Here is an 18,517-nt window from a genome sequence, read left to right as displayed (position 1 = left end):
TTCTGTAACCTGTAAAAGGTTAGGGGAATTCTCTGCTTTTTAGAAGTTGAAGGGGGAGGAGACAGAAGTGGTCCTCCGGGATGGTTGGTCCTGCCTGGGGATTCCCGCTCTGGGTCAGACACATTCCAGGTAGCGAGCAGGTGTCAGCCTTCAGTCAAACCAGAGACATTTCCCACCAGTCTGGGCAAGGCCAGACCACGGAGGACTCGAGGCAAAGAAAGGCGAGCACTCCTGGCCGCAGAATGCAAACAGGCAGGTCCTGCCTTTGGTTTGTCAACCTGAAGTTAGATATACTTAATGACCCTGCATATGTGTGTATAATTGTGCATTTTTTTATGATTTTTTTAAGATTTTATTTATTTATTTGACAGAGAGAGATCACAAGTAGATGGAGAGGCAGGCAGAGAGAGAGAGAGAGAGAGAGAGGGAAGCAGGCTCCCCGCTGAGCAGAGAACCCGATGTGGGACTCGATCCCAGGACCCTGAGACCATGACCCGAGCCGAAGGCATCAGCTTTAACCCACTGAGCCACCCAGGTGCCCTAAGATTTTTTTTTAAAGATTTTATTTATTTATTTATTTGACAGAGAGAGATCACAAGTAGACAGAGGCAGGCAGAGAGAGAGAGAGAGGGAAGCAGGCTCCCTGCTGAGCAGAGAGCCCGATGCAGGACTCGAACCTAGGGCCCTGAGATCATGACCTGAGCCAAAGGCAGCGGCTTAACCCACCGAGCCACCCAGGCGCCCCTAATTGTGCATTCTTAGCAAGAGTATTAATTTTTTTTTTTATCATTGTGATTAAATTGGGTCTCAGGCACCTTGAACTTCCATCTGTGTGACCCTGGCAGGTGACTTGGTTAAGACTTAGTTCCCGCATCTGGAGACAGGTCATTGGTCAGTACCTCACAGGGCTGATATGAAGCCGGGTGGAGTTTGGGTACAGACCCTGACATGTGGTAAACCCCTCTGCCTGTGGGCATGTGGTCACCTGGGGAAGATTAAGGGGTTGTGGCTATGAAAAAAGATCCCCTAAATGTCTCCCTCAGCCCTGGCTTGGGGAGCCGATAGGCTAAGTAACTGATGTGAATTCCTAACTCTTGGAGGTCTTAGTTCCAAAGGGCAGCTGGCAATGGCGTCCATGACAAATGCCTACTCGATCGGTTGTCCCAAACTGCTTGAAGTTTCCAGTGGCCTTGGAAGTAAACCTTGATGTTCTGACCTGTCCCTTGTGTGTCCCTTTTTTCTTTATGGCCGTACCCGAATTACTTGCGATTCCCCACTCAGGTGTTCCTGCCTTGGGCCCTTTGCATACATCATTTCTTCTGCTGGAAACACTCTCTCTGTCTCCACCCCTCCTTTGCTGTCAACCTTCCCTGACTGTCCTCCACCGCACTGTCCACTCCGGTCTAGGTCCTGACACCTGCCTTCAGGGGCACTTGGCTCAGTTTGTAGGATTCTGTGATGGACCTTCTTGTCCGCAAGAATGGCTGCTCCTTGAGGGAGGGCTGTGTCATTTACAGAGTCCTTCCTTCGGGGCTGGGCTCCAATTCTACTTTTTGAACCAGCTTAGGACCCCAGCCCTGGTACTCAGCAGTCGCTGGGGCAAGACACACCATCTTTCTGGTCCTCAATTCCCTCATCTGTTGGCTGCGGGTAAAATGTGCCTGCCTCATGGGATTGTCCTGAGGATATATCAGGTAGAGGGCATAGCCTGGTGTAGGTACATGGCAGGTGCTCAGAACCATTGATATTTGTCTCTGATGTCATCAAGAGTAAGTAAGCCCACTTCCCACATGTAAATTTTTTTTTCCTTTTTTAAAAAAAGATGTAAAAATCTCTTTTAAAAGATTTTATTGTTTATTTGGTAGAGACACAGCGAGAGAAGGAACACAAGCAGGGGGAGTTGGAGAGGGAGAAGCAGGCTTCTTGCTGAGCAGGGAATCTGAAGTGGGGCCTTCAGGTCCCAGGGGCCAGGACCCTGGGATCATGACCTGAGCCAAGGGTAGACGCTGAATGAGCCACCCAGGTGCCCCCCACTAGCAAATTTTAAAAGGTTTCCTGGAGGAGTAAACTATTTCTTTGCAAATTGAGGTAAGGTCTCTGGTCATTTACCATGATCCCCAGGGCCGGGAGCCCCTCAAATGACTTGCATTATCTCAGGGTTTCTTTCCCTGTGGGTACTGGATTCCTATAGACGTGGGGTTGGTCATTGACATGGCACATACTAGAATTACCCCTGTGGGCTAGATGCCTGTGACTCTGCCAAGCTCCGTGCTATTGCCTGACTGTATCACATCCTCCCTTTGGATATGGTGACATCCTATATCCAGGCAGCGCCTAGGTTAGATTTGAACTTGGCCCCTCTGTCTTTCCACTCCCCTGTTCAGGTTTGCTTCTCAGGTTTTCCTCTAACCCAGATTATGGGAACAGAAAGGATCTGTTTTCAAGGGAGCCTTTTATTAGTCACTTGCAGAGCATTGCTTAGGTCTGAACACTAAGACCAACACCTTAATCCTCCCTCAGGTGTCCCCATCCTTTGGGTGAGGACCATTCCAGATTAGTGCTGCTTCATAACCGATGGCTCCACACCTTTCAACCTCCCCGACCTCCCCCAAAGGGAGGGGACATCTGTGCGTCTGTAAGGTGTTGCTGGGAGAATTGTTGACGTCTTTCCCCGTAACCCCGCTTCCAGGTCTATCTTTAGGAAATAACCAGAAATGTGCCAAAATTTATTGCACACTGGTTTTCATTGTCAAGCATTATTTATCCTGGATACTGAGAAATGGGGAGCAGACCAAGTACCAGTCAGGCTGATTACAAGAAGGCACGTTCATATAAGCGGCCATTAATCGATCACGTGGTAGAAGAGTACTTCGGGACAAAGGGAAAAGACTCACGGTAGGTTGAAGGACAAATGTAGGACACAGAGTGGTTATCGCTAGGTGGGTGTGCTTGTGGGTGGGTGTTACGCTATTCTTTCAACCTCTCGGTATTTTCTACAGTTTTTCAATTTTATTTATTTATTTTTAGTAATCTCTACCGCCAGTGTGGGGCTGGAATTCACCCTGAGACCAAGAGTCGCATGCTCTCCTAACTGAGCCAGCCTGGTGCCCCTCTGCGTTGTTTTAGGATTGGTGCAATCGCATAATCAGTGTTTTCACAGTACGGTCACGCACCACCGTCCATTCTCATGGTACTGGGTGGGCCAGGGTGGTGGGGTCTCAGCGTCTCCTCCCCACCTACCTGCTCGCTTTCCCCACCTGTGCTACCCTGCGCCTCACTGGCGCCCCCTCCTGTCCCGCCATGGCCTGGCATCATTCACACCACATCTTCCTGCCTTGCTGTGGCCTCTTGGGGGTCTCTTGCCAACACCCGGCTTTCCCAGTTGATGATTTAGTGAGGTGACTGTCCTGGTCCCCTTTCCATCCCATCTTGCAGAGCTGGAAGGAGATGGGGCTGAATTCAAGAACAGGCCCTCTTGAACTAACTGCCGGGAGGAGAAAGATCTGTTCGTCATCAATGTCTTTTGGCCTCTCTGTCAGTTTCAGGACTTGGTGGACAGAAACACATGTTTCTTGCCATTCCTTCTACACTCCACCCCCACACCAAAGGACTCCCTTTGGGTGGTGTATCTTTTGTACCCCCCAAAGACTCTTAAAGTGAATCCAGGAGCCAAATCCTTTCCGCTCCCTCCCCTCCACAGGGCCAAGCATCACGTGAGTGGGAGGGGAGGGCTGCGGTGTATAAACCCTTGTGGGATCACATTGATTTTAGTCAACATATCCTACTTGCATATCTGTTCTCATTTCTGGAAACCTGGAATTGTAAAACAGGAAGTCAGAGAGTTTAGTAATAATAATAATAATGCACATTGCCTCTGCTGTGCACAGGAGACTTTCCCCTACTATATTCATCCCTCACTCAGCAGCAGTGGGATCCCATCACCTCTGGCTGAACCTTTCAGTGGTCAAGGTCTGGTGTCACACCATGACCATCATGGCCTCTCTAGCCTTGTTCTTCCACACCTGTTCCTCTCCATAAACTCCCAGAAGTGTGCCCTGTGCTCTCCCACCTTTGGGCTTCCCCATCGCCTGTTCTCCCCCACCCCCTGCCAGGTTTCCCTGCCTGGTCAGGGCTCAGCTGAGGCCTACTTCCCACAGGAAGTCTCTCTCTGCCTGAATGGGGGCCAGCGCTTCCCCAGCTGTGCTTGTCCACATCCTGCTCCCTAACTGCCCAGTAAGGGGTCTGGCTGTTCCTGTATCAGCTGTGAGCTCCATGGGGTCAGGGACTGTGTGTCTTACTGAGATTCACAACTGTTCCCCAGAGCCTAGCACAGTGTGTGGCATGTAGCAGATACTCAAATTGTTGTTAAATGGAAGCTAATGGAAATAAAACTTTTATCTTTGACAAGGCTGCCTGGGTAGAACATCAGGTTCAGACCTGTGGGTCTGAAGCCTGTGCTGAGCTCCGGGTTCATGCGGGGAGCGGAAGTCCTTTATTATTAGTTAATAAACATACCTGGTAGGAATAGTGTGGAGTGGGTAGGGGAGAGGCCAGCAAAAGAGGTTTTGGGGAAAAGGCTGAGGACTAGGGGCCCGGATAGAAGTTTTGCTCTCCGAAATGGAGTACTGCATAGGGTATGTGTTCCTTGAACAAGAAATGAGTGGGTCAGGAGGCCCTGGGTTTGGGGTCAAGGAGTCCCCTTCAAGTTGTAGTGGAATGAAGTTGCAGCTGTTGAAATGAAAGCTGGTTTGCTCAAGACGCTTCATTTCTGGCCCAAAAGGCAGGATGCAGACCAGGAAGAGGCCACCCAGAACTAGGAGGCGTGTGTCTGCAACAAGACCCAGGGGTTGCAATGAAGAATGTCAGCTCTCAGATCAGTTCTGATCACCTCCGGCTGGTCTTGGGGGGTAGGGGGTGGGGCTGGGAGGTCTGCCTCCCAGAGGCTGCTGTCAGGACAGGTGCCTTTCCAAGGAGTCCTCAACAGCGCCCTCTTCCTGGGAATGCGGGGGTGGTGGTTAGAAACGGAGGAGGTCCCCTCAGGCTGCTCGCTCTTGCCACTTACTGGAGAGTCAGCCTGGCAGGAGCCGTAATTCTTGGGCGGATGCTCTTTCCTCTGACTTAAGAGCTGGCCTCACTTTCCCGAGCTTCAGTTTTTTCATCTGGGAAGTGGGCCCGCACAACTCCTACAGCTCGCAGGGCTGTTGTCAGTGTTAGAAGTAGCTCAAATACTTAAAAGCCACACCCAGAGTCGCCTGCGCGGTTCAATCGGTTTAGTATCTGCCTTTGGCTCAGATCAGGATCTGAGAGTCCTGGGATGGAGCCCGGGGGTAGGGCTCCCTGCTCAGCGGGAAATCTGCTTCGCCCTCTTTCTCTCTCAAATAAATAAATAAATAAATAAGAATAAATAAAATCTTAAAAAAATTAAAATGCACACCTGACACCATGAAAGCAAGTACTGATGAATTTTCCATTTTTACCATCACAGTTTGTACTTCCATGAGAGCTATATACTGTATAGCTCATTCTTTATTACTGGACCTCGGGGGTCCTGAGGACGGTAGGCCTTTGTCGAATGAATGAATGCAGAAAATAGTTTTATTTGGATTCGCCTGTTTATTTCCGCATGGTGACCCAGGCCACTGGCAGCTCTTCCTGAGGATTACTGGGCGCGCGGGGATTCGCGCAGCTCGCTCTCGTCCTCATTTTCACCCCCACCGTCCAGGAAAGCGAGGCTCGGGCAAGACCCGACGCGGGGCAGGTCAGCTTAGGGCGGGGCGGGGCTCCATGCACAGACTCCGGCCTTCGCCCTCCAGGGCACCCCCTGGGTCGCCAGTCCCCTTCGGCTCCGATACTTGTCCCGCGAGCCTACTCCGGGGGTCCGCAATTCCTTCTCCTTCGCGAGAGCGGGAGCCGGGCTGCGCACCCCTTCCCCGACCGGGTAAATTCTCCCCCGCCAGAGTCTGGATTAGGTAAAAGGGCGGCCCGGGGGCCGGGCTCCTCTCCTCCGTCCGCCTTCCCAGTCTTCCCAAGGACCCCGGCCGGGCATGCGGGGGTGGGGGGGAGTGCCGAGCTGCTGCCAGGCGTGACTGCGTCCGGGTCTCGCGCCACCCCGCTTGCGCGCCGCCGGGGGTCCCCCGCCCGCCCCACGCCCACGTGGCCGGCGCGGCCGCCCCGCCCCCGCCGCCCCCGGCCCCGCCCCGCCCGGGGGAGCCGCCCCCGCAGCAGCCGCCACCACAGCGGTCGCAGCGGTGCGCTCTCCAGCCCCGCCGGGCCGAGCCAGCGCTGAGCGCCGCGGAGGTGAGTGCGGGAGGCCGCCCGGGAACCCCCGCCCCCCCGACTAGACCCTCCCTGGCTGGACGCCCCGGCTAGACGCCCTGGGGCCCGCCGCTTCCCGGGGCTGGATTCTCCCGGTCTTGAACTCCTTACCCCGAGCTGGACCCCTGCCCCCACCGCCGGGTCGCCCCTGCGGGTCTCGGTGCCAAAGCGGGCTCTGCGAGCTCTCCAGCCCCGGGCACTCGGAGCGCGATTGGGCGCCTGGGCGCGACGCAGGTGGGCAGTGCCAGTCCCGGACCGGCCGCCGCTGGCGCCGAAGACCCTGACTTCGGTCCCTGGGAGCTTTTAAGCGAAAGTTCCCGGACCGACTTCCGGGGAGGGAGGCGCCACCTGTCCTCTCCCTCGGAGTCTTCCCCAGCCTTGGTGGGGCGCCCACAGGTCAGCGTCGCGTCGGGCGCTGCTGGTGGTGGCTCGCGGGGCTGCCGGTCACTTCGCTGTCAGGAACCCGGCTTTGAGCGCGCAGGGCGGCGGCCGTGGTTCCGGGCCCGCCCGGGGCCCTTGTGCTGGCGGCTGCACCTTTTTAATTTGCGCAGCCAGAGGGTCTTGAGGTAGAGGCGAGGGAGGCGAACACCAGGGGGTTAGGGTGAATCTCGGTGCCTCATAGCCAGAGACCGGTGAGCATTTTCTGAGTGTGGAAGTGGACCGAGCGTGGAGGGGGCGGGAGGAATGGGTTCCCTTGGGCTTTGCCACGAAGGAGAGCGGCACTTGCGCTCTCAGCCTCCTCAGGGACTTGAGCGTTTTTGAAACAGAGCGACTTGTTCCTAGAGGACTCTTTCTCCATTTAATGCCTGAAGCAGGCTTGCTTCCAGCACTGGGCAGAGGGGTGAGACCTGCCAAACACTAGTTGTCTTGGATGCACCCGCAGAAACTTATGTTAAAGCATTTCATGTGCAGCACAAGGTATAACTGCTTTCTTCCTTGGTTGGGGTGTGGAAGAGGAGAGCTTTTCTATGAATTTGGCTTAGCTGTATAGTCTCAGACAAGTTACTTCACCCATCTATGCTTCAGTTTTCTCATCTGTACGATGAGGGTAACAATAGTACAACTCTTAAAGGGTTGCATAAGGTTCAAGTTCTTAAAGTGCCTGATACATGGTAAATTCTACTTATGTAGTTGTTCTTGTTATTATTATGGCTGACATCTAACAGGGCATCCGCATGCCTAACTCCCCAGTGAGGTGGGTATGGGCAGGCTCTTGCTCCTTCCTTTTCTAAGAACCTGAATTATTCACACAGTGGTGTCCCCTTTGGCGCTGAAACACTTGGGCTTTGTGGTAATGTTTCCTATGGTTAAGCAGCCTTTTGCAAAATGTATCTCAGAATATGAGATTGGAGATGACCTTTGTCAAGGACACTGGTGGGAAATGGGGTCTCAAACCTTCTCTGGAAGCTCTAGGGTGTGACTGGATATTTGCCTCACTGAGGGGGAGTGGATAAGGCTGCACTTGATTTCCTTCAGGCTTTGGGCTCCTGGGTAGGCTGACACCCTGTCTGATCTCTGTGAGTGTGGGAGTGTAGTTAGGGGCCTGAAGACCTGATCTTTTCTTTTTTTTTTTTTTTTTTTTAATATTTTTATTTATTTGACAGACAGAGATCACAAGTAGGCAGAGAGGCAGGCAGAGAGAGAAGAGGAAGCAGGATCCCCGCTGAGCAGAGAGCCCGATGTGGGGCTCGATCCCAGGACCCTGGGATCATGACCTGAGCCGAAAGCAGAGGCTTTAACCCACTGAGCCACCCAGGCGCCCCCTGAAGACCTGATCTTGTCCTCTCCCCTCCATCAGTGGAGCCTGACCCAGTTAAGCTTCTTTCTTTTCGTGTTAGGCCCACAGAAAGGAGTTCTGATTCAGGAGACTCCAGGAATCTCCTGAAATGTATATGAGATTGGATATGTGGATGAGATCTGCTTGGAGCACAGGTGTGTATTTTTCCAGAGAGTTCCCTTTTCATCATATTCTGCAAAGGGCCTGTGCCCCATAAAAGGGGACTCTGAACTGCTGGTGGGGAGATTCTTACCTCTTGTACAGGAGCAGACCCAAGTTGTCACCATGACTTCTGTCTCCCAGAGGTGGAAGTGTACACATGATGCTTTGTGCCCCTGCTCAGGGTATAACTTCCATTGGAAAATTCAGGTCTGCCTTAACTTGAGAAGATCTGATAAAGAAGTCAGCTGGGGAAAGGAGAAGGCAAGCTGAGGGAGTAGGGACTGTTGGCCTGTGGTGGGGCCATTAGGAGGGATGTGGTTCATGAAAATTTGAACTCAGATTGTCTGAAGAGACTCCTCAGAGTCTTTGCAAATGCTCTTCCTTCTGCCAAGCACACTCTCCTGCCGCTCCTTCTCAAGTCTGTCATGATCTTTCCCTTTAGCTTGGATGTGTCTTCTGTGGAGAAGATTCTTCTGACCACTCTGTCCAAAGCAGTCTGTCTTCCTTATCGGTACCTTTCCCATTCTCCTATTGTATTTTATTCATGCAGCTTCCCTGAAGTGGTCATACTCGTGTATCTATTTATGGGTTTATTGTCTGCATCCACCCAGGATAATGTAGACTTCAAGAAGGTAGAGGTGCTGCCCTCTTTACCACTGAACTCTGGCCCCTTGCATACAGTAGATGCTCAATAAATGTTCCTTAGTGACAGAATGAAATGAGCAGCCTCTGAGTGAAGTGGGGTGAGCTGAAGAACTTTCTTTTCTCCTTAAGTAAGCTCTGTAGTCACCATGGGGCTCAAACTCAAAGTCCCGAGATGAAGAGTCATATGCTGCACTGACTGAGCCAGCCAGGTGCCCTGGCCCCGGATATATTTAAAAAAAAAAAAAAAAAATTCATCCTTGGATGCATTATCTTAATGGTTTTTACAAATACTGTCTGATTCAGATCACTTTGCAAAGGCTGAACGGGTTGAAATGAGTGAAAATGAAATACTTTTATACATGATTCTGATGAACTGAGTCAGTTTGCATTGCTCTGTGGGAGATCGCCGGTGTGATGGGTGCAGTGGGATCTGCTCCGGAGAGGTTTGAAGAGGAGTTTTGCCTTCTTTTTCACTTAAGTGAATACTGTTCATTCAGTTTTGGAAATGGGTGTACTTTTTCTTAAAAAAAAAAAAAGGAAGACTAGTTATTTGGAGTCCTAGCTCCGCGGGTGCCTTAGCCTCTTAGCTTAGCTCATTTACTCCATTTAGTCAAGAATCACTTCTGGGGGCGCCTGGGTGGCTCAGTGGGTTAAAGCCTCTGCCTTTGGCTCAGGTCATGATCTCAGGGTCCTGGGATCGGAGCCCCACATTGGGCTCTCTGCTCAGCAGGGAGCCTGCTTCCTCCGCTCTCTCTGCCTGCCTCTCTGCCTACTTGTGATCTCTGTCTGTCGGGTAAATAAATAAAATCTAAAAAAAAAAAAAAAGAATCACTTCTGGAGGGAGGGCTCTGACAGTGGCCACAGAGCAGGCAAGAAGGCCAGCAGTGTCCCTCCCTTGTGGGGTTTACGTCCCAGTGGCGGAGATGGACAGTTGGCGTGTAGAGCTATAGTATGATATCAGAGTGTGGTCAGTGGAATGGTGGCGATGAAGCTGAGGAAGGGGATCCAGAGAGACCGCCCTGGAGGCAGCATTGGGTTAGGTCAGGGATGGTTTCTCTGAGAAAGCAGCATTCCAGCAGAAACCTAGAGGAATGAGCGAGGTGGATTTCCGGGGGAGGACAGTTCCACGCATGTGGACCCAAGGTTGTGGTTGAATTCCTGGTTTGACCAGTCTGCTCTTGAGCCCTGGACATGGTCTCTCTCACGGGGGATGGGGGAGGGGAAATGAGGCAGTGTGGACAGAACCTTCCTCACTTCCTCCCCAGATCCTAACTCATGGCTGGAGTAAGCTCTCAGCACTGTGGGCTCTCATGTTTGTCTAGAAGGCTTATGCCTTCCTTTCCGGAGGGACCTGGAGTGATGATGTATCCTGAAATTGCCACCTGGGCAATGAACATGAGCCTCGGGGGTACTGCTGGAAGTATAACCCTGCACATAGTAAGACTTGCTTCCCCTCACCTGCCCTAGCCATGGGCCCCCTTCTCTTCTGTGTCATTTGGTCATAAGCACCTCATCACCAAGAGGGAACCACCTAGAGGGAAAGTAGTTACTTAGTGAAGCTTTGATGGAAAAAAAAAAATGAAGTGATGAAAATGTGTAGGATCACGGACCAGGAGATGCCCGCTTCCTAATCCCTCTACTGAGTGGTTGATTGGCTGATCACTGGACGTTACTCAGCCAAGCATAAAGGAGGTATGACATCCTTCTTTCTCTCTCTCTGCCTGTCTCTCTGTCTACTTGTGATCTCTCTCGGTCAAATAAATAAATAAAATCTTAAAAAAATAAAGGAGGTATGACAGGGAGGCTTCTTGGAAAGAGTGACATCTAAGAAAAGAAAGGGATGACTACAAGTCCTTTCTATTAGAGGGTGGGGTGGGATGGAAGGGAGAGAGAATAGCATGTGCAAAGGTCCAGTTGAAGAGTTACCAGCTCTCAAATGAGCTCAGATTCTCATCAGTTATAGCAATTATGTGTGCCTGTGTGTGTACACATACATGCATGTGTGCATGTGTACCCTTGTATTGGTGTATTCTGTGGAAAAGTAACTGTCTTAGCCATCAGTAAATGCCAGTTCTTCTGAATGGCTGCGCCTTGTGCTGCTGGGCTCTGGCTGGGCGTCCTCATTTATCATCTAGAACCTTCCTATGGTACAGGTCTTCTCAGGATCCCCATCTTCCTGACTAAGAAAAACAAGGTGGGAAGTGGTGAATAATTTGGCAACTGTATCTTTCTGGAGCTCTGTTCAGTTGTATCAGAGGAGGTGGAGGGGAGGGGGATCTTCCCAGAAGATTGATTCAGTGATGTCAAGAGAGCTGGGTGCATTTAAATCTCTCCTACAGACCTTGCTTTGATGTACAGCCCCTGCGGAATGTCAGCTCTGGGAGGGCAGAGGCTGGTTCTCACCCACCAAGTGCTCAGTCCCTGGCATGGTGAGGATTTGCTGAGGGGTTAAGGAATGCTACAGGGTTTCTGGTGGCCACAGAACAACAAGGCGGGAGGAGGCTATTGCTTTCTTTTCCCAGGTGACTCCTGACGTTTCTGAGGTAGATCCGTGACTCAGGGCAGAGCTGGACATGGGGCCCAAGTCAAAACCAAATGCTCCAAGGAAAGAGGCCGGAGACCTTGGCCAGAGTTGAAGGACAAAGCAGGCTTGTCGGTGCCTTGCCTCGCTCGTCTAGCTCAAGACTGAACTAGTTCTTTAACAGCCCAAGTCAGTTATTCGTCCCGACACCCCACCTCCGCTTTATGATAACTTATGGATCAGGATTTGCTGCTCCTGTGGATAGAACCCCGAATCCAGCTTTAATTCTGAGCTTAATATTTTCCTGAAAGCTGGGGTGGTGATCTAGCGTGGTGGCTGGTTTTAAGGCACATTGATATGTCTGGAGGTGGGAGGCATCCTGGTTCCAGGCTCAGCTCCAGCATTGAGTTACTAGTGGAGTGACCTTGGGCAAAGTGCCTGACCTCTCCAAGCCTCAGTTTCCATATTTGTGCATGGGGATAGTGCTTGACTGGACCTTATGGGTTTGCTGTGGAAGTGAATGCACAGAGTGCGTATCCTGTCACAGCCCCTGTGCAGGAAGGGCTGTGGTCATTCCCTGGTGACCTAAAGCAGACACAGGTCACTCTGTCAGGCACTGTGCTCACGAAAGTTTGCTCAAACACACCAGGCGTTCTCATTCGGACTTGGAGACTTCATCGGGGTGGGTGCTACGCTATTGGAGACGATTGTATTTGGAACTAAATCTGGATAATGGAGCCAAGGGCACGTTTGTTGTGAGACAGATGCCAGGTGTGAAATGGCATGAGATTTGGTCACGCCCAAATGGTCCTCCCTCCTGTCCCCATGGTCTCTCCCAGGCCTGCCCAGCTACGGGGGGCCTCCATGTACCTGTGGCTCTCAGAACCTGGCCGCTTCGGTGGACTGTTCTAGGTCATCTTCCCCACACCCCACTCCAGGTCACCTGCTGGACCCTCCAATGCGGTTGAACCCAACAGCCCCTCAAATGCTCCAGAGGATTTTTCCACCTTCGCAGCTCTGCCCCTGCTGTTCCTACTACTTGGAATATTCTTTTCTCCTTGCAGAACCTCCCACACTCCTCAACTCCAGGGGCCTCTTCCCTCTTTCCTTCCCTTTTGCCTAGAAAAAGAAATGCTCCTGCTTGTATTCTTCATGTATACAAATGTAAACAAATCGGAAATTATGGAGTAAAGAGTAAAGTTCCACCTCCCGCATTCCTGGCTTCCTTCCAGAGAGCACATTTATGATCAGCTGATTGGGTATTTCTTCTATGTTTTGATGTACAGGTGTGTGTACCTGTGAATGTCTTTAAAAACTGGCAGAATGGGCTCATTAAAAAAAATTTTTTAAAGATTTTATTTATTTTTAAAAAGAGAGGAGGGGGGAGGACCAGGGCGGAGGGAGAGGGAGACCATGTCCAGCTGACTGCACTGAATGTGGAGTCCCACACGGGTTCGATCTCACCACCCTGAGATCACCTGAGCCAAAACCGAGAGTCAGATGCCAAACCAACTGAGCCACCCCAGGTACCTCTCTTGGGCTCATTTTGTGAATTTTTCCTCATTTAGCCATATGTCCAAGAGTGCTTTCTCTGTCTATACACATCTCCCCTCTTTCTATACCCTCACCTCCCCCAAGGGAGGTACAAGTTTGTGTGGACGTGTATTTTCAGTTCTCTTGGGTATGTACCTGCAGTGGAATTGCCGGTTTTATGGTGACTTGCTGTTGGATATTTTGGAGAACTGCCATACTGGTTTCCAAAGGGGCAGCGCCATTTTATAATCCCACCAGTAGTGCTTGAGGGTTTCAATGACTCCACATCCTCACCAGTGCTTGTTACTGCCCATCTTTTTTTAATTATTGCCATCCTAGGGCGTGTGAAGTGGTATCTCATCATGGTTTTGATTTTCACTTCCCTATGGTTAGTGGTGTTGAACATCTTTTTTTGTTTTGTTTTAACTTAATTTTTTTTCGTGCAGTTTTCGTTTTTCTTTTAATAATGAAATTGAGAAGAAAGTACAGAGATTTCCTTTATATTTCCTGCTCCCAAACGTGCAGGGCCTCCCCCATTATCAATATCACTCACCAGAATGGTGTATTTGATACCAGGGATGAACCTACATGGACACATCATGATCATATGAAGCCCGTATTTTTTTTTAAAGGATTTTATTTATTTATTTATTTGACAGAGATCACAAGTAGGCAGAGAGGCAGGCAGAGAGAGAGGAGGAAGCAGGGTCCCCGCCGAGCAGAGAGCCCAACGTGGGGCTCGATCCCAGGACCCTGGGACCACAACCTGAGCCAAAGGCAGAGGCCCAACCCACTAAGCCACCCAGGTGCCCCAAGGCTCATAGTTTACCTGAGGGCTCACTCTTGGTGTTGTGCCTTCAGTGGGTTTGAATAAATGAATAATGATAAGTTTACACACAACTATAATATCATACAGAGTATTTTCACTGCCCTAAGAATCCTCTGTCTCTACCTTTTCATCTCCACCTTCCTGCCCGCACAAACACTGATCTTTTTACTGTCTCCATAGTTTTGCCTTTTCCAAAATGTCATATAGTTAGGATCATGCGGTACGTAGCAATTGGTTTCTTTTACTTAGTTACATGCATTTGAAGTTCCTCATTTCTTTTCATAGTTTGATATCTCATTTCTTTTTGGTTCTGAGTAGTATTTCATTGTCTGGATGTATCACAGTTTATCCGTTCACCTACTAAAGAACATTTTCGGGGCGCCTGGGTGGCTCAGCGGGTTGGGCCTCTGCCTTCGGCTTGGGTCATGAACTCCGAGTTCTCGGATCGAGCCCCGAGTCGGGCTCTCTGCTCGGCAGGGAGCCTGCTTCCTCCTCTCTCTCTGCCTGCCTCTCTGCCTGCTTGTGATCTCTGTCAATAAATCTCTCTCAAATAAATAAATAAACAAACAAATAAATAAATAAAGAACATTTTCGTTGCTTGTAAGTTTTGGCGCTTGTGAATAAAGCTGCTATAAACAACCACGTGCAGGTTTTTGTGTGGACATGTTTTCAGCTACTTAGGGGAAATACCAAGGAGTGTGACTGCTGGTATGTGTGGTAAGAGTATATTTGGTTTAGTAAGAAACCTGCCAAACTGTCTTCCAAAGTGGCTGTACCATTTTGCATTCCCACCATCAACAAATGAGAGAGTTCCTGTTACTTTACAACATTTGCCAGCATTTGGTATTGTCAGTTTTGTGGATTTAGTCCATTCTAATAGGCTTGGGCTGGTATCCTGTTGCTTTAATTTGCATTTCCCTGATGACATATGTGGAGAATCTTTTCACGTGTTTACTTGTCATCCATGTATCTTCTCTGGTGAGGTGTCTGTTAAGGTCTTTCCTATTTCCAGTGCAGGTTGTTTGTTTTCTTATTGTTGAGTTTTAAGAGCTGTTGGCATGTTTTGGGTAACAGTTCTTTATCAAGTGTATCTTTTGCAAATATTTTTTTCTAGTCTGTGGTTTGTCTTCTAATTCTCTTGGAATTATCTATTGCAGAGCAGAAGTTTTCAATTTTTGTGAAATCCGGCTTATCAATTATTTCTTTCAGATTGTGTTTTTGGTGTTATATCTAAAAAGGCATCACCATACCCAAGGTTTTGTAGGTTTTTCCCTATGTTATCTTCTAAGGATTTTATAGTTTTGCATTTCATATTTGTGTCTCGGATCCATTTTGAGTTAATTTTTGTGAAGAGTGAGAAGTCTATGTTTAGATTCATTTTTTTGCATGTGGGTGTCCAGTTTTCCATCATTTGTTGAAAAGAATATCTTTGCTCCATTGTTTTTGCCTTTGCTCCTTTGTCAGAGATTAGTTGCCTATATATATGTGGGTCCATTTCTGGTCTCTCTGTTTTTTGATCTGTTTATCTGTGTTTTTGCTAATACCACACTGCACTGTCTTGATTATTGTAGCTTTGTAATAAGTCCTGAAGTCTGGTAGTGGCAGTCCTCCAACTTTGTTCTTCCTTAATATTGTGTTGGTTGACTATCTTCCCATGTGTTTATTGGCCATTTGTATATCTTCTTTGGAGAAGTGTCTTTTCAGATATTTCACCAGTTTTTAAAAATTGGGTTGTTGAGGCGCCTGGGTGGCTCAGTCGGTTAGGCATGTACCTTTGGCTCAGGTTGTGATCCCTGGGGTCCTGGAATCAAGCATTGGGTCCCCGCTCCGTGGGGAACCTGCTTCTCCCGCTCCCCCTGTTTGCGCCATCTCTCTCTCTCTCAAATAAATAAATATAATCTTAAAAAAAAAAGGGGTTGCCTTTTTATTATTGATTTGTTTTAAAATTTTTATTATTGTTTTTAAAGATTTTATTTATTTATTTGAGATAGAGTGTGAGAGAGAGCAAACAGAGGAGGAGGGGAAGAGGGAAAGGGAGAAGCAGGCTCCCCACTGAGCAGAGAGTCCCATGTGGGACTTGATCCCAGGACCCTGGGACCATGACCTGAGCTGAAGGCAGACCCTTAATCAACTGAGTTACCCAGGCTTTGCAGTAACTTTTGAAATCGAGAAGTGTGTCTTCTAACTTTGTCCCTTTTCATGATTGTTTTGGCTATTCTGGGTCCCCATATGAATTTTAGGATCAGCTTGTCAAGTTTTTGCAAAAAAAGATTCTAATAGGGGCCTTCTGATTGCAGAGACAAAACCTGGGGACATCAGCATCTCTTTTCCTTGTTGAAGGAAGTGATAAGTACAGTGTCGTGTCTAATCTAAGTCGGGAGACCTCGGATAAAACATTTAACTCCTGAACGTGTGAAATGGGAATACCTCTAGCACAGACTGAGCTAATGGCAGACCTGGCTTCCATTTATCTGAGGGCGTGATGGTGAGCCCTAGAGATCTTCCCATACTTCCCTGCCTCACCAGAATCCTGGTGAGAACTGGCACTCCCCGCCCCCCACCCAACCCTGGCCCCCCAGCCCTGGAGGCACCAGGGAGTGCTGGAGGGTATCAGAGTGAGGCTGGATTTTCACTTGTTTCATCGATTGAGCAGAGCTAGGATTTCATTTAAGGAAAGGGTTCTGCTAAAGCAGTTTTTGCCTCCTCCCCGCCAAACTGGCATCATGGTTTAAAGAATGGAATAAAAATAAGAAAGGAATACTATCACATAATAGAAGATTAGTTTACACCTCTACCTGCATTTATGCATTCCAGATGTCATGCTTTGGCACAAGTCCACAATTGTGTTCTTACAGAAGAAGAAGTGAAAAGTGAGGTGCCTATGTGTGTGCCAACAAACTGCTTTTCCAAACTGAAGGAATAGCCCAGAGAACTACATTGGGAAATGCTAACACACTCCACCTCAGCGTGCTCTCTGCTGGGGCGAGGGTCTCCATTTTAAACAAAATGGTGCTACTGTGTGTGAGAGAGGGGAGTTGTTGTTCCAAAAACAGAACAAAACACAGTTTAAAAAAAAAGGAATTAAAACAAGTATGAATTTGCGAAGATTTTTAGTTTGTTTCTGGAGGGAAAGAACATGCTACGCAATGGAAATTATTTTGAGATCTTCAAAACCCAAGTTCCTGTGGTTTAGCAGGTTCCCTTTACCCAATCTGTTAGATCAAGCTCTTCATGGGGATTTTACTTCCATTCTTTAGTGTGGGGTGTGGGTGCATGCCTGTGCACATGGAAAGTTAGGGGAAAAACACAGTGATACAACCCAGGCCCAGAACAAGGAAGCATGTTACGGAGCTGAAGTTCCAGTCTCCGAAGATGCAGCTCAGCTGCCCTTGTGTAACCTCTTCCCATGACACACCTCCCAGGGGGGTGCAGGGGACGGCTTCGCCCCAGCGTGGCTTTAATTTTACAAAAACTCTGTGCAGTCTTGCAAACTCCAGTGGTTTTCTAACAGATCACTCGCATTTCATATATTCTGGGCTGGGCAGGGCCTCACTAATCCTTGGCCAGCACTGTGAGTCAGAAAATATTTAAATGACCGCCCAGGCCTTTGAGGAGAGAGAGTTGGCAAGCGGATTTAGGGAGGTGGGGTGACTCTTAAACAGCAGGGCAGCAAATGAGTGGCAGAGGTGATCCGAGGGTGAGCAACCCTGTTTTCTTACGCTAATAAAGAAAGTTATGTTATCTTTTCAAATGAGATAATAATGATGATGCTACCGAAGGCTATTGAGCACTTATTATATGGTGGGAGTCTGGCTTTTCCTACCTGTGTTTGACTGTGATCCACTGTAAGAAATAAATCTATAGACTACCACTTGGTGTATTTGCATGTATGAGTGCACACGTGTGTGCAAGCACATTTGTATCCAGAATGAAAGTTTGGCGAGATAATACTTACCTTATGTATGTTTAATGTCCTCCAATCATTCTTTTCTACATTAGTGGATCTATGATTTTTTTTTTTTTAAATGATGGCTGTGAGACCCTCTGGATTTATTTCACAAATAGGGGAAAACCTACTGTTTGAAAAACTCTGTGCTTGATGGTTTGCTGTGTGTTTTACATGTATTATTTCATTTAATCCTCACAAAAACCTCAGGGAGAGGGTACTGTGTTATCTTCATTTTTGGATGGGGGAAAAAAGGCACAGAGAGGTAACTTGCCCAGGGTCACACTGTGAGTAGTGGAGCTGGGATGGAACCCAGAAAGGCTAAGTCCTATTACAAGTTCATGGCGTGAACCCAGGTCTTGTACTTGTCTCCTGTAATGATTAGGGAAGAAGATATAATTTACTATCCTTTAAAAAAAATATTTATTTTTAAAGTAGATTCCACACCCACTGTGGGGCTTGGACTAATGACCCTGAGATCAAGGGTCACACACCCTACCAACTGATCCAACCAGGTGCCTCTTAATATCCTAATGAGTTGTTACAGATTGAAAAGGTAGCCACAAAGCGGATACAAAATTAATACCACTTGTTTGACTTAAAGTTGCATTTGAAAACACATATATCCACTATGATGGCTTTGATCAATACATAGATGTTATTCTTCCTCAGTTGCTTTATTTTGTGGGTTTTTTTTTAAAGATTTTATTTATTTATTTGACAGAGAGAGATCACAAGTAGGCAGAGAGGCAGGCAGAGAGAGAGAGAGGAGGAAACAGGCTCCCTGCT

The 18,517-nt window shown here is 48.7% G+C and overlaps 1 protein-coding gene across 1 annotated transcript in view; it reads left to right on the top strand.

Annotated features, from left to right (window-relative positions):
• Positions 1–6,210: 6,210 nt before the first annotated feature.
• The window catches only part of ARHGEF3 (Rho guanine nucleotide exchange factor 3), a 315,621-nt gene continuing 303,314 nt past the window's right edge, over positions 6,211–18,517 (top strand). Inside the window, exon 1 of the mRNA XM_059389998.1 lies at positions 6,211–6,297. The gene's annotated coding sequence lies outside the window, so the exon portion shown is untranslated. The remainder of the gene's footprint in view (positions 6,298–18,517) is intronic.

This window comes from Mustela nigripes, chromosome 2, assembly GCF_022355385.1.
Source record: "Mustela nigripes isolate SB6536 chromosome 2, MUSNIG.SB6536, whole genome shotgun sequence".
Classification (NCBI taxonomy): Eukaryota; Metazoa; Chordata; class Mammalia; order Carnivora; family Mustelidae; genus Mustela; species Mustela nigripes.
This window is presented reverse-complemented; position numbering and strand designations above follow the sequence as displayed.